Source organism: Solanum stenotomum, chromosome 4 (genome assembly GCF_019186545.1).
Source record: "Solanum stenotomum isolate F172 chromosome 4, ASM1918654v1, whole genome shotgun sequence".
Lineage (NCBI taxonomy): Eukaryota > Viridiplantae > Streptophyta > Magnoliopsida > Solanales > Solanaceae > Solanum > Solanum stenotomum.
Window position 1 is genome coordinate 58,720,555 of NC_064285.1, and position 15,430 is coordinate 58,735,984.

The window sequence follows — 15,430 nt, forward strand, 5'->3', positions numbered from 1 at the left end:
GGGCATAACTTTTTACTCCAAGGTCGGAATTGGGCAAACTCGGTGGCGTTGGAAAGAGGACTCAAAGACCTTTAATTGGATAGGTAAAGGTCCACCTAATTCATTTTGAGCTAAAAGATATGACCATTTAAAGTTGACCCTTACAACTCACTAGTTCAAATGACTAGTTTCCGGACGTCACGGTCATTTCTCATCATTTCATCAAGTTCTCAACTCCAAACTCACATGTGAGGCTCTAGTTTCACTAGTTCATTTTTAGGGTCGTTACAGTCATCTATTGGACGAAATCTCAATAGCTTGATGTTGTTTTGCTTACTTCCAATAGATGACCTATCTGCTGCAACATATGAGTCATTTGTTGTAAGAAAATTTGATCATTTGCTACTGTTTTGCTTTCTTCCAATAGATGGCCCATCTGTTGCAACATATGGGTCATCTGTTAGAAATAAAATATCTAGGTAAATATTACAATAAATATTTTATCTATTATAACTTATAGATTAGTTTTAATATAAACTATTTTTCTTTATAGATTGTACATCCATGGCTAGTTCCCACAGAACAAGAGTTGCAAATGCCATTCTTTTTAACTCTAGGAATTATTGACAAAAAATCAGACCCTACAGTGGATCTAATAAAAAAAGAATTGGTTGGAGCAATAACAATCAGAAGGGAAGCACATATTGTTTCTGGTGATGATGTTGCATTAGATGTTGATGTTGATGTTAATATTGGTGTTGATATTGGTGATGCTGGTGCTAAAATTGGTGGTGAGCATGTTAATGATGTTGGTGGTATATATGGTGGATTCACCCCTTTCAGTAGACATACCACATCTTTTGCTTCTTCTTCTAGCTCATGTTCTACATGTAAATGTGAAGAATGCAAGAACAAAGAGGCTCAGTTAATATCTACTGGTGAAGATGTGAAGAAGTCTCTTGATGCTCTTACTAGTGCTGTTAAGGAATTGATATCTAAGAGAGGTGTTATTCCATCAAGAAAAATTTATGAGCCATTCACACCATTGAAGATTAAGATGAGAAGAAAATCAATTTCCAAGATATTATCAAATATGAAAAAAAGACAACAAATTGCAACTACTCCCCTTCCTTGCAATGTTGAGTCATCTTCAGGAGCCATAGAAGAGCAGCAGAACTTGTAGAGGGTATGAGTTGCTGAATTCATATTTTGTAAGGTGAAAAACCTGATATTTTGTAATTGTTGATGACAATATTTTATATTTAATAGATGTCCAGTTATTTTATCATGAATTCTATTTTGTAAGCTGGAGAATTTTATATGAATTGTAATTCATGAACACTTAACTTATTTAGTTATTCATATTTTGTAATTGCCGATGACAATATTTTATATTATATAGATGTTCAGTTATTTTATCATGAATTCTATTTTATGCTTAGATTTGTAAAAAGTTAAATTATACTATTGAAACATATGTTGCAACATGTTATAATATGTTGCAACTCATCTATTGCAACTGATGAATCATCCATTGCAATAGATGATCATATATGTTTGATTTTTTCAACAGATGGATCATATATTGCAACAGATAATACATATTACATATTTGTTGTAACAGATTTCTATATTTGCTACAACAAATGATCATATTTATTTGATTATTTTCAACAGATGGGTTATCTATTGCAATAGATAGGTTATCTATTGTAATTGAACTTATAATTGAACTTCATTTATCACTAATTATGGGTTAAAAAAGCATTTCATATCAAAATAATCAATTGATCACTTTATTTAAGACCAATACATTTAGCTGATCATGTAATTACTCTATAATGCATCGAAAATGTAATTGAACTTATTAATTGAAATGTAATTATAATTAAATAAGTTTATTTATCACCAACTATGGGTTAATGAAGCATTTCATATCAAAATAATCAATTGATCACTTTATTTAAGACGAATACAATTAGCTGATCATGTAATTACTCTATAATGCATCAAAAATATAATTGAACTTATTAATTGTAAGGTAATTATAATTAAATAAGTTTATTTATCACTAATTATGGGTTAATGAAGCATTTCATATCAAAATAATTAATTGATCACTTTATTTAAGACGAATACAGTTAGCTGATCATGTAATTACTCTATAATGCATCGAAAATGTAATTGAACTTATTAATTGAAAGATAATTATAATTAAATAACTTTATTTATCACTAATTATAATTAAATATTGATCATGTAGTTAATGAAGCATTTCATATCAAAATAATATAGAGTCGATTGAAAATGATCAAACATATATGCTCATCTGTTGCAACTAATGCTCATATATTGCTACAGATGAAGCATTCATTGCAACAGATGAGCATATATGCTTGATTATTTTCATTGGATGGTTCATCTATTGCAACAGATAATACATATTAGATATTTGTTGTAACAGATTCCTATAACTGTTGCAACAGATAATCATATTTATTTGATTATTTTCAACAGATGAATTACCTATTGCAATAAATAATGCATCTAATGCAAATTATGCAAGGTTTGTTGCAACGAATGAGCATAACTAATATATTGTATATAATAAGTATGAACATAAAATTAACCAAAATGAATTACAATTATCAGATTCATAACTAAATACAAAATAGTTATTTCACTATTACAATAATTATGAAGCATTTCAAACCGGGCATGTTGTTCCCTTGTGTCCAATATTTTTACATATTGAACACTTATTTTTTCTTGTTGGAAATAATTCCCCGACTCCACGCCTCCTCTTTGTTCACCTTCTTCCCGATTTGCTTGGGTCAACATATGGAGGAGATATTTCTCTCTCCAATATCTCCAAAGGAACAATCCAAGAATCTTCAGGAGGCTCCAAATTAATTTTCTCACAATATGCAATTATGTATTTTTCCACCAATTAATATGAAGACGAGTACTCATAGATCTGATTTCCAAAATGTGCACCATATTGGGATCGAAGCGCTGCCTTAACATGTGGACAAGGTATTTTGTCCAAGTCAAAAACTCTACATTTGCACATTCTTCTTTGAAGATCGACTGTGGCAACATCACCATGACCGTTGATACTAAACTTGTAATTGGCTATTTGATGGGCCAATAACTTATTTCCCAAATTGATATTCTTTGATATTTATTTTTCCATTGAAGGAACAAATATGTTTGGTAAGTTGACCAACTTCATACACCTTTCGTGAAATAATTTTACAAATCTCATATTTATTTCGTCAAATAAAGCGACGATAGGAAATTCTCTTTCAACTTCAAACATTGCATTCACAGATTCAGCAATGTTTGAGGTCATAATATTATACCTATAAAAAAATAACTTAATAAGATATATAATTATATTAAACTTAAATAAGATACTCAATATATAATATTGTACCTATTTCCCGGGCAAAATGCCCTGCTCCATCTATGAAATTCAACTGATTCGAGATGTTCGGCTGCCTTGGGTACCATATCCCTTATCTGATTGAAATGGTCATAGAACTCAACTTTATTGTACGCTTTCGCTGCATTATAAAAATGAGATACGACCTTTGCATTGTGAAAATTATTTCGAATATTTTCTCCAAGGTGCCTCATGTAACAACCATAATGAGCTGATTGATACACAACTGAAACCATCTTTCGAATACTTGAATGCCTATAAGAAATTATGCACAACTCATCGGTATCATCTACATAACTTCTCATTTGTTCAAAAAAATATTGATATGAGGCATCACATTCTTTATCCACTACACAAAAGCCACTGAAAAAATATGATTCTCTGCATCTTGCACCACCGCCGATAGTAAAACTCTTTCATACTTGCTCTTCAAGAATGTCCTGTCAACGGCTATGACTTTTCTCAATTGTTGAAAACCTTGAATCCAAGTCGCATAGGCTACAAAAAAGTACTTGAACTTTCCATTTTCATCAACCTGCAATACTTCCTGGATTTGCGGACTCAAGCATATAGCGGTATGCATTAAGCACTCCATACCCGTGCTCATGTGTTCCCCTAACCAAAGACTTTGCAATCTCCCTACCCTTATATATCTTCCAATAACTCACCTTACAACCTAATTCTGTACGGAGTTGATTGGTCATATCTCTTGTAGATGGATCTTTACCATTACGAAAGCTATTTTTGAAGTATTTACCAAGAACTTTTGTTGTGGCATGTGGATTATGACTCGTAATATGCTCTGAACCACATGTGTGATACTTTTTATAAATTTTAATACAAAATCTGTCAGAACTTTTGAATTTCACAGCCCTCAACCACCACTTGCACTCTGGATGTGCGCATTTAAAACAATACACACTACACGAATTAATCACATTTGCAAGTCTGAAATCTTTTTTCAAGCAAGCATTATGCAATAAAGTGACTAGTTCATCTTTGTTCTTGAATGTCAATCCTATGTAAAAACCTATCTCATCATCTTGAAGATTGTTCAACTGTTTTAACTGAGAACTTCCCCCTATATCAACAATAGGTGTAGGTGTTCGGTCCTCCTCCACATTATGTCCAATCTCATCATCTAGAATATTCATGTTCATCCCATTCAATTCATCATTTAACAGATTTTATTGGTCTTGTCTTACATTTTCATTCTCTATCAGTTTTTCAATAACGTACACCCTTAAAATGGACCTAGTTGCATCACTCAGATAAGCACCCAAACGAAGTTGATTGCTTATCTTAAAAGGCAAGGAGCCTCTGATTTTCAAAAGACTTATGCATGTAACTGATGACAAGATCATTTGATTGACAATTTAGTCCACAATACCTAATGATTGAGTTCACAAAATCATTATACAAAATATCCCTTTGGACGGTCATCAATACTGACTCTGACATGTCATTATCCTTCAAATGCCAAATAAATCGATTGTTTTTCTCAATCCATTCACCATAACAATCAACAACTATTGTTATTGATTCTTCCATTAATGATACCTAAAGGAATTTATTAAAAATATTTAATAATGATTGTATAGTAAAGTTGAGTGGCTATATACAGTTAAAAATCATATGCACAATCATTGTCCCAACAAGTCAATCATCTATTGCAACAAGTAGGTCATCCCTTGCAGCAGATGATTCACTTGTTGCAACTGATGATTCACTTGTTGGACACATGTCCAGAATCAAAAGTTTATTCAACATGTAAGTCAATTGTTGTAACAGATGAGTCATTTGTTGCAACATGTAATTGATTTGTTGAAACAGGTAATTGATATGTTGCAATATATGACTTACCTGTTTGGACAAATTTCTGATTTTGTCCTAGTTTGGCCTGGTACTGTAACATATATTCAACGGATAAGCCATTTGTTGCAACAGATGAGTCATCTGGTGCAGCAGATGACTCATATGTTGCAATAAATGGCTCATCTATTGTGACAAGCTTCTAGTTCTTTCCTAGTTTAGTCTGATATTGTAATATGTATCCAACAGGTAAGCCCTCTGTTGCAACAAATGAGTCATCTGGTGCAGCAGATGACGTATTAGTTGCAATAAATGATTTATCTGTTGGGAGAAACTTCTGGTTCAGTCCCAGCTTGACATGGTACTGTAATATGTATCCAACAGGTAATTTATCTATTGCAACAAATGACTTACCTGTTAGGTACGCGGCTGTAAAATTTTGAAGAAACGCTCAAACTATCAAAATGAAAAATTAGAGTAAAAATCATTAGTTTACTTACCAAAATCACCTATAATGTAATTTTCAATGATATATGAATGAAAATTGGTCTGAAAGCAGCAGTACAATGTGATTATCAACTGAAGAAGAAAAAAATGATGAACAATCAGAAGAAGATGGTGATGAACAAGAAGAAGAAGAAGAATGATGATAGAGAAGAAGAGCAGCAACAATGGTCCCCAACAATGGAAGAATAAGCAAGAGAGAAAAAAGGAAAAATTGAGCCGTTGGTACACTTTTTTTCCCTCCATTTCTTATTATTTAGGATTTTATATAAGATGGACTAAAGTTTAAATAAAAAAACTTAGGGATGAAAAATGCAACCTCTTAATTCTTAATTTAAAAATTGTCACCCCTACTCAATAATTAAAACTTGAGTCACCAAACCCTAATTTTGAAACTTTTCTATAACCCTTAATTCATTGTCCCAATAAGATGGAGAAATTGGAAGAACAAGAATTGAAAGAAAAAATTGGCGAAGATGACGACAACAACGAAAACGAAGGTGGATAAGAAATTGTCTATTCTTTTGGGAATCAAATTGACTGAATAGTCATTTGATATAATTATCCCCCTCAACCCCCCTAATTTTATAGGAAAACTACGAAAAATAGCAAACTACAATACATAATAAAATAATATAGCTATAGTATTATATATATATTTTTTTTTATGGATATCTAATTATATAGCAAATACTATTCTACACCCATATCAAGTTTTTTTCACCCTTTTCTACACTTCAGCGTCTCTTTCCTCATAGCTTTTCAGACCCTTTTAACGCTTCAGAGTCTCTTTACCTCAAATAACCGCATCTTTCCCCCCACTTTCCCTCTTTCCCATATCTTTCGATTTCTCCAAATCCCAAAGCTTTACTCTCTCTATCAACATTTCTTGTTGTTCATATGTTCTCTTAGTTTTCTTCGGTATTAGTTCCGGGGACTAAAAATTATTGACACCCAGTTGAGTTTTTCGCTAAGAAAATGCATCATACTGGTGAACCACCAAATCAGCAACCGTTTACTATTCAAATTCTTGACCAAATCAACTAGTTTCTCTCTCATTTACTAGCAAGAAGAAAGAAGGTTTCAAAACCTTCAAAAGAGAAAATCAAAATTGACAAGAGAAGAAAAGTCAACAATCTTAAGGTAGCACAGGAAGAATTGAAGAAAGAAACTGAGATTTGTATAAAAAAAAATTTCATACGGTAGAATACTTAAATACATATATACTTGTAACACATTATCATATTTCCGGGTTGTCCATGATACATTAATACATATTATTATTGAGGAAATGGTCTAAAGCCTTCCAACCTATATCCGAAATTTCAACTGTACACTTTCATTTTATGGGTGTCTTATCACCCTCTTAAATATTTTATTTCTCGATTTAGTGCACACTTGAGTGTTGATCAGCACACACAAATCAAATATATTAACTAAGGTGATTTGCACACACGGCCCCACTTCAACCTTTCCTTTTTCCTCCTAAAGATCTAACGACCTCACCCCTTAACCCCTAATTCTTTCTTTTCGCTTTTCTCATTTTCATCTCCCTCACCAAAGTCCGATTACAACATCTAAATACACATTTCTAGTGATGATCCAAGAATTTGTGTGTGTATTTTCTTTGTCCCTTATAAAGAAAAGCAAAAATATAAGGGAAAAAACATACACCATAGCATGGGCAAGACAAAAATCTTCTTTCCGAATTTAATTTCGACCAAGAAGTTTTGCAATCCCTTATAAAGAAAAGCAAAAATATAAGGGAAAAAACATACACCATAGCATGGGCAAGACAAAAATCTTCTTTTCGAATTTAATTTCAACCAAGAAGTTTTGCAAATTTTCATGTTTGCATCTCACTACAGAGTTGAGCATTGGGTCTGATTCATCAATACAAAACTTATTTAAGTTTTCATTTGCCATTTTCAACGTTTTTAGAGAAAATTCAAAATTTAAATTAGAGAACCTAAGTAAGAAATTAGAGCAGATTACAAACCCCAACTTCAAAATTTAAAGTAGAAATGAACATAAACAACTAAAATCTAGCCATTTTTGTAAGAAAATCGTCAAAAGGAACAAGGATTAATAGTGGTGAAGAAGGAACAAAGGTTCATTTAATTTGGGGAAGATGTCCACTGCCAATTTATTGCCTCTTTTAACGTGTGTCAATTTATTTCTTTTTCTAACGCGCCTAGAGGAGGTGTTCTCACCTCCTATATGACATGTCAGCACTCAGGTGTGCACTAAATAGAGAAATAAAATGTTCAGGGGTAATAGGACACCCGTAAAGTTGGAGTGTGTAGTTGGGATTTCGGGTATTGATTGGGGAGGCTTTAGACCATTTGTATAATTTTTGTTTGCCCTAGAATACTTAAATACTATATACTTGTAACACATTATCATATTTCTGGGTTGCCCATGATACATTAATGCATATTATTGTTCAATCAAACACTTGATTTTATTGCACCAAATGTATGTTACTCATTTGTTGTACTTAAAGCATATTATTATTTGATTTAAACATTAGGAAGAAAATGAGGTTTATATACTTTTCAACTTTTTATACAATAGTATGCTTATACAACTGGATATTTATATTGCATTAGATTCATTTGTCACTTGTATTGAATTATTAAAAGAAGTTTAAAATGTTGATCTATACCACCTTAAAAACATGAACTCTAAACATGAATGTTGAATTACTATAATATCCTCAATTAAAAATACTCAATTTATTTTATTTATTTAATTATGTTATTTTAAAAGTTGATACCTTTTCACATTAATGGATTGTGAATTTTGCGATGAGTTGTGACTTTTCCAAATTTTTGTGACTTTATTGACGAGTTGTGACATTTCCGATGAGTTGTGACTTTTTCAAAGGATTGTGATTTTTTCAAAGGGTCGTGACTTTACCAAAGGGTTGTGCCTAATCCGATGAGTTTTGACTTTTTCAAAGGGTTATGTCTTTTCCGATGAGCAGGGACTCTTTTGAAGGGTTGTGACTTATTTGATAAGGCATAATCAGAACATATTCATACTACTATTTGTTAGCTATAAATAAAGGGGTTTCCTCTCATTTTTAAACTATATTTTTTTAGGTTTTCTACTCTTCTTCTTAAAAAATCTCAATTGTTATTTGCAATAGTTGATTAAGTTCGAAACCCAACGAAATTCGAGGTACCACATTAGAAAGAGTTGGTAAACAAATTGTAGCAAATTATTCATCAATTCACACTCATATTTTCCTCTGATGATTGTCATCACATACATACATCAATATTATTTCTATCATTTTAGAATATTAATACTCTTTTATTAACCTACATGTTTTATTTATTGAAAAAAGACTAATTTACCACGAATAATCACAACAATTTCTACCTTCATGTTTCTTCAGTCATAGATCACAACCATTCACTCCTTATAAATTCTAGGGGATCTCTTTTCTGTGACAATTTGAGATCAGTTAAAATTTTCATAAATGATTCATCCCCAATCCATTGATATGTTTCACCGAAGTTCTTAACATTGGAATTTAGGTACTGGCTTTCTATTAAAGAAGAAAATAAGAGAACAAAGAAATAAGCAACTATCTATTAACTTTTCTTAACACATAAATCTTCTATATATAGTGCGCAAGAATTTTCATTTATTTTTTTTATTTTGTTTCTTGAATAACTTTTTTTGTGTTTTCATTCGAGAGAGAATTTAAATACACACATTGTGGATTATTTTTTCTAATAAAATAAATAGATAAAGATGTGGGAGAGACAATAATAATAACAAATATAAAAAAAGGCACATGATTGGGGTAAGATATTTCTTCTTTGTAATTCCATTTCTTATTCTTTTAACCTCAAATGAAGGAGTTTCTTTCTAATTTTGCTAAAACATCAGGCATCAATGTAGTCCATTGAATTAGTAGTTTTGATGTTAAGTCTACTATTTCAAAAATAGATTTCACTTTTACTTATAATATGATAATAATTATTTTTTAATAGATATGTTAGTAAAAATGAACAGAAAAAGTAAAGTGTTGGTGGGAAGAAATTTCAATCAAATGAAACACTAGGGTGAATATAGCATGAACATATATTTTCGCATTCCTTATTCATTGTCTATGAATTGATCCACATATTTTTACTTTCTTATATTTATGTTGAGTATGAATTTTTTTAAGTATGAATTTCCTGTTATTTTGTATTCATTTTGATCTAAGAAAATTTTATGTCACAAGATACACTATTTGCTAGCTATATAAAACTAATAAGAAAGTAGTGATTGATCATAAAATGATCTTAAATAAAATAAAAGATTCTATAAATAACTTATAAAAGTATTGATATTCACTATATAAGTACACTTTTTTTTTTTGTCAAATTGCATCTATATCATGGACTTGCTCAAATATTAATTGAATAATAATATTTTATAAAAGACATATCACGTTTAAAGATAAAATATTAAAATATTTATGATAATCGTTCCTAGTGTCATGCACATATTAAATTTCAAGTATTAATATCTAAGAGAGTAATTGTATTTAAATGGTGTCCATCATTTACCGTCGTAACCTCGAGAGGAAAAGTTATTGCTGATCATTTTTTTATCTTGCTACTATTTTTCTGTTTTGTTGGTTAAGTTTGTTTACCAAATTGAGTAAAGTAAAGAACAATACTACTTAAGAAATATCACTTTCTCCCCATATTTAAATTTTTTGAATGCAATTTGAAATGTTTCAATGATATCTGGTCATTTTTGTCTCAAAAAATAATAAACTCTATGAAAATTTGTATTAATCATTTGAAAGCACTTGTCCAATATTCTTTCAATTATAATTATTTACTAAAAAAACTTTTATTTAATAATATTAATTCTATTTTACAACATCATGTACTATATGATATGATACACACGTGCTAAGAAACTAGTTAGTTAATATAAGCATAATCTGGTACATTAATACATTATGATCTACAACCAAATAGTTGAGTCTGTTGTATCCAAATGTTTATTAGTCAATTGTTCTACTCATGTGTATATATATGATTGGAATACCTACACTAATTTGGAATCCAATTGTATTTGTTGTGATTATGTAATTATGTAGTGTAAATTTAATAATGGGAAGTTGAAAGTTTGAGGGAGTAATAAAAGAACAACCAGTTATAATAATGAAAAATCACCTTATTTAAATGCATTATTATAATTATAATTGTATCAATGTATTAAAAAATCTAGAAATACTCTAGATACAACGAGATTATGACATAAACTATGGTCATTTTTCGTAAATATAATATTTATAGCTATTTTAATTTAATAACGTTGAAACTATAGTCATTTTCGTAAGTTGCTCAATTTTATATGAATTTAAAAAATCTTATTCTAATCCTATCCCAAAAAGGGGTTAAATTGGGTTGACCTATGAGCTAAGCACATATTGCCACTTTACTTATATAAAAAATGATGTGAAAAGTTACTATTATTATTATATAGAAATAGCCAAAAACTGACATATCTTGCTTGAGAGTATTTATGAAATTTCAATACTTTCTTCATTTTAATTTATTTATTCTATTTTTTTAATGTTATATATTTGAAAAATTATGTAAAAATATTATATATTGCAATAATTAACGACTTAAATTACTACTTTGTAGAAGTTGTCAGAAGCGGAGTTGTTTGTCGGTGTGTCAGCTTCAACTCGGAGGTATTTTGTGAAAAATTGTACTTTTTCTATTTTAATTTGTTTGTCTTATCTTTCCTTTTATCTGTTATATATTTAAAAATTATGTAAAAAATATGTAAAAATTATATAAATCACAATGATCAACAACTTAAATTATTTAAAAGACATATAATATAAATTCATTTATCAATACTAGCCCATTGATCAAGCTTTACTTGAGTCGATGAATCTACTTTCATAAGATAAGACTAAAATTGTGTACAATATCATTTTCTTCAAACTCCATTTATAAAATCACACTAAATATATTATTATTATTGTTCTTATAATAATCCATTGACTAGATCATGAAGAATTTATCCATCAAAAACTTCTTGTTAGTTAAATTGATCTCTTTTTACTAATAAATTTCCTAACTTAACTTGTTGTTTTATTTTATTTTGTTTACGTCTAAGATCATATCATATGTTTGATCAAAATGGTCCTTGATGTATATGGATTGAATTATTTTGATCCTTCATATATATGACCTTATCAAAATAGTCCTTAATGTATATAAAAATATGATCATTTTAGTCCTTAACCCTATAACTAACCATAAAAGTAAAAAGTGTTGTTAAATTTAACAGCGGGTCCCTCAATATTGACGTCTTCTGCTTCAATCTTCTCACTTTCACCATTAGAGATCATTCTCCATCTTCAATCCACCCACTTGCCATATTCTTACAAGAAAAGTTACACACATTACACTCATTTCTTATCTCTATGTACCTCTACAAAACAATTCCAGTAGCTTACATTTTCATACATACAAAAATTAAAAGATAAAAATGAGACCACTGACACAAATACAAACTAAATAAATTTACTAAAACACTTCATTAATTCCTCTTAGAAGACTACCATAATTTTAACTTTTTTCTAGCTTTAATTATATACTCTTGTTGAAACTCTATACGGAAAGGATATAGCTTTGTTGTTTCCTCTTTTTGAAATTAATAAAAAAAATTTAATTCCACTGTTCATATAAAGGTAAAAATTGAACCGGACAATGGTAGAAAATAAAATTTTTAAAATATTTTTTTAGAAATTTAAAGAGATTTTAATTTATTAGTCAAAGAGAATTTTGATGATGGGAAAAAAGAATTGGCTTCTTTTTCTTTGTCCAATGAAGAAGAATTGGGTGAAGAGAGAAGATTTGGGGGAGAAGAGTTTGTCAAGTATTAATANTTTTAATTCCACTGTTTGTATAAAGGTAAAAATTGAACCGGATAGAGGTAGAAAATAAAATTTTAAAAATATTTTTTTAGAAATTTAAAGAGATTTTAATTTATTAGTCAAAGAGAATTTTGATGATGGGAAAAAAGAATTGGCTTCTTTTTCTTTGTCCAGTGAAGAAGAATTGGGTGAAGAGAGAAGATTTGGGGGAGAAGAGTTTGTCAAGTATTAATATAGAGGATCCACCGTTAAATCTAACTGTACTTTTTATTTTAATGGTTAATTTTAGGGGTAAGGACTAAAATGATAATCTTTTTATATACATCAAGGATTATTTTGATAAGCTGATATATATGAAAGATCAAAATTATTCAAATCCTATACATTAAGGATCATTTTGGTCATTTTCTCTTTTGTGAGGTATGTGTCTATGTACTATGGCAAAACATTAACTTACATATCAAAACACAAGAGTTATAAAGAAAGGGAAAACAAAAATTTAATATGTTCGTAGCTTATAAAAAGTAAAGCTACATAAGTTCAAGAAAACTAATTCTGTCATTACAATTTAAGACACATAAACATACATTAATATATCGATGACTAGCAGAATACAATTTTTGCACCATAAATTTACACAAATATTGAATATCTAGAGCTTCAGGTGACTCATGTAGCCTACATACGTTTTTTTATGGGACTTATAGTATGAACACTATTTTAGAATAATTAATTTATTGATATTTTTTAATAAGTGCTAATTTTGGTTATTATAATTCAATACACATGAATGTATAGAATTTAGTTGTAAGGTGTCGATAAATAGCAAAATATGTTTTTTTTTCCACCTAAAAGTTTAGACAAATATCAAATATCTAATGGACATGAGGTGATTTATGTAGTCTTTACATATTACTATATAAGAAGAGTGAATAAAATTCACTCTTCTTTCGACACGTGGCACCATGGCCCACCTACTTTTATTTTATTTAAATCATATATCATATATATTACTATATATAATATAATTAATATTAATAATATAATTATTACTATATAAGAAGAGTGAATAAAATTCACTCTTCTTTCGACACGTGGCACCATGGCCCACCTACTTTTATTTTATTNTAGACAAATGTCAAGTATTTAATGAGCTTAAGATGATTTATGATAATCTATGCATATTATTGATGAGACATATTACAAACATTGCATACTTTAGAATAGTTATTATTTGTATTTTAAGCATGTGTTAATTTTGATCATTACAATTCAAGAAACGTGAATGTATATTATTTAATTATTTATTTAATTGATATGTCAATAATTCACAAAATGCATTCTTTTGCAGTAAAAAAATTACATAAATATTGAATATCTAATGAATTTGAGGTGGCTTATATAATCTATATACACATTTATTGATGTGGTTTATATTACGAACATTGCTTCAAAATAATTAATTATTAGCATAGATTATTTTTATTTATGCTAACTTTAGCCATTACAATTCAAGACAAATGAATGTATATTATTTAATTGATGTGTTTGACAAATCGCAAAATGCATTTTTTTGGTAATAAAAAATTTAGACAAATGTTGAATATCTAACTTATGATCTTGAGGTGATTTATATACATTTATTGATAGACTTAAATTACTTATATTGCTCCAAAATAATTGGTTATTGTTATTTCCATATATGCTACTTTTAACCATTACAATTCAAGACATATGAAAATATAATATTTAATTATTATTTAACAGATGTGTTATAAATAGCAAAATGCAATTCTTTGCACTCAAAATAGCTAAATTGATTGTTGAATATCTAATGAACTTGAGATGACTAATGTAGTTTATACATGTTTATTGATGGAGGTGTTATATGATGGATATTGCTTTTAAAATAATGGATTATTAACATTTTCAGCCGATGCTAATTTTGACATTATAATTCAAAATACATGAATGTACAATAGTTAATTATTATTTAATTAACGTATCGACAACTAGCAAAATGTATTTCTTTGTAACTGAAAATTTCGATAAGTATTGAATAACTAGTAAACTTGAGATGACTTAGACAGTCTATAAAATTTACTGGTGGAGGTTATATTGTGAACATTGCTTCAAAATAATTGATTATTCATATTTTTAATACATGCTAATTTTGATCATTACAATTTAAACCACATGAGTATGCAACATTTTAATTATTATTTAACTGATATATCTCAACTAACAAAATGCATTTTCTTACCCAATAAAATCCAAATCACATTAAATACGAGTAATGATTTAATAGCGAAAAGCCTAACAATGAAAAATAATTTTGTAATAGAACTTTAATTTATAATAATAGAAAATAATAATTATATAAACATATATTAATTCGTGTTTGTTCAATATTTTGTTTTATTTATTTTTAATATCAAAACAAGCTAAACATTACCAATTTTTATTAAATTTAATAACATTGGATGATACCAAATCAAAGAATATATTGTTTTCAAGTTAATTTCTTAATCCGAATTAATTTTTCATTGCTCTAAAAAATTCCTAATTAAGATAGTCAAGAAAAAGTCAAATTCTTTTTGAAACTCTTTTAAAAAGTTCCTCCACATCCTTTTAAACAAAAACTTTACCCAAGACATTTTTTGTATAAAAGTTAATTAATTTTTTAAGTAAATAAAATCAAATGACTCTATTACTACAAAAAAAAAAAACTACAATTTTATAAAATATTTTTATTAAATAAAAAAAAA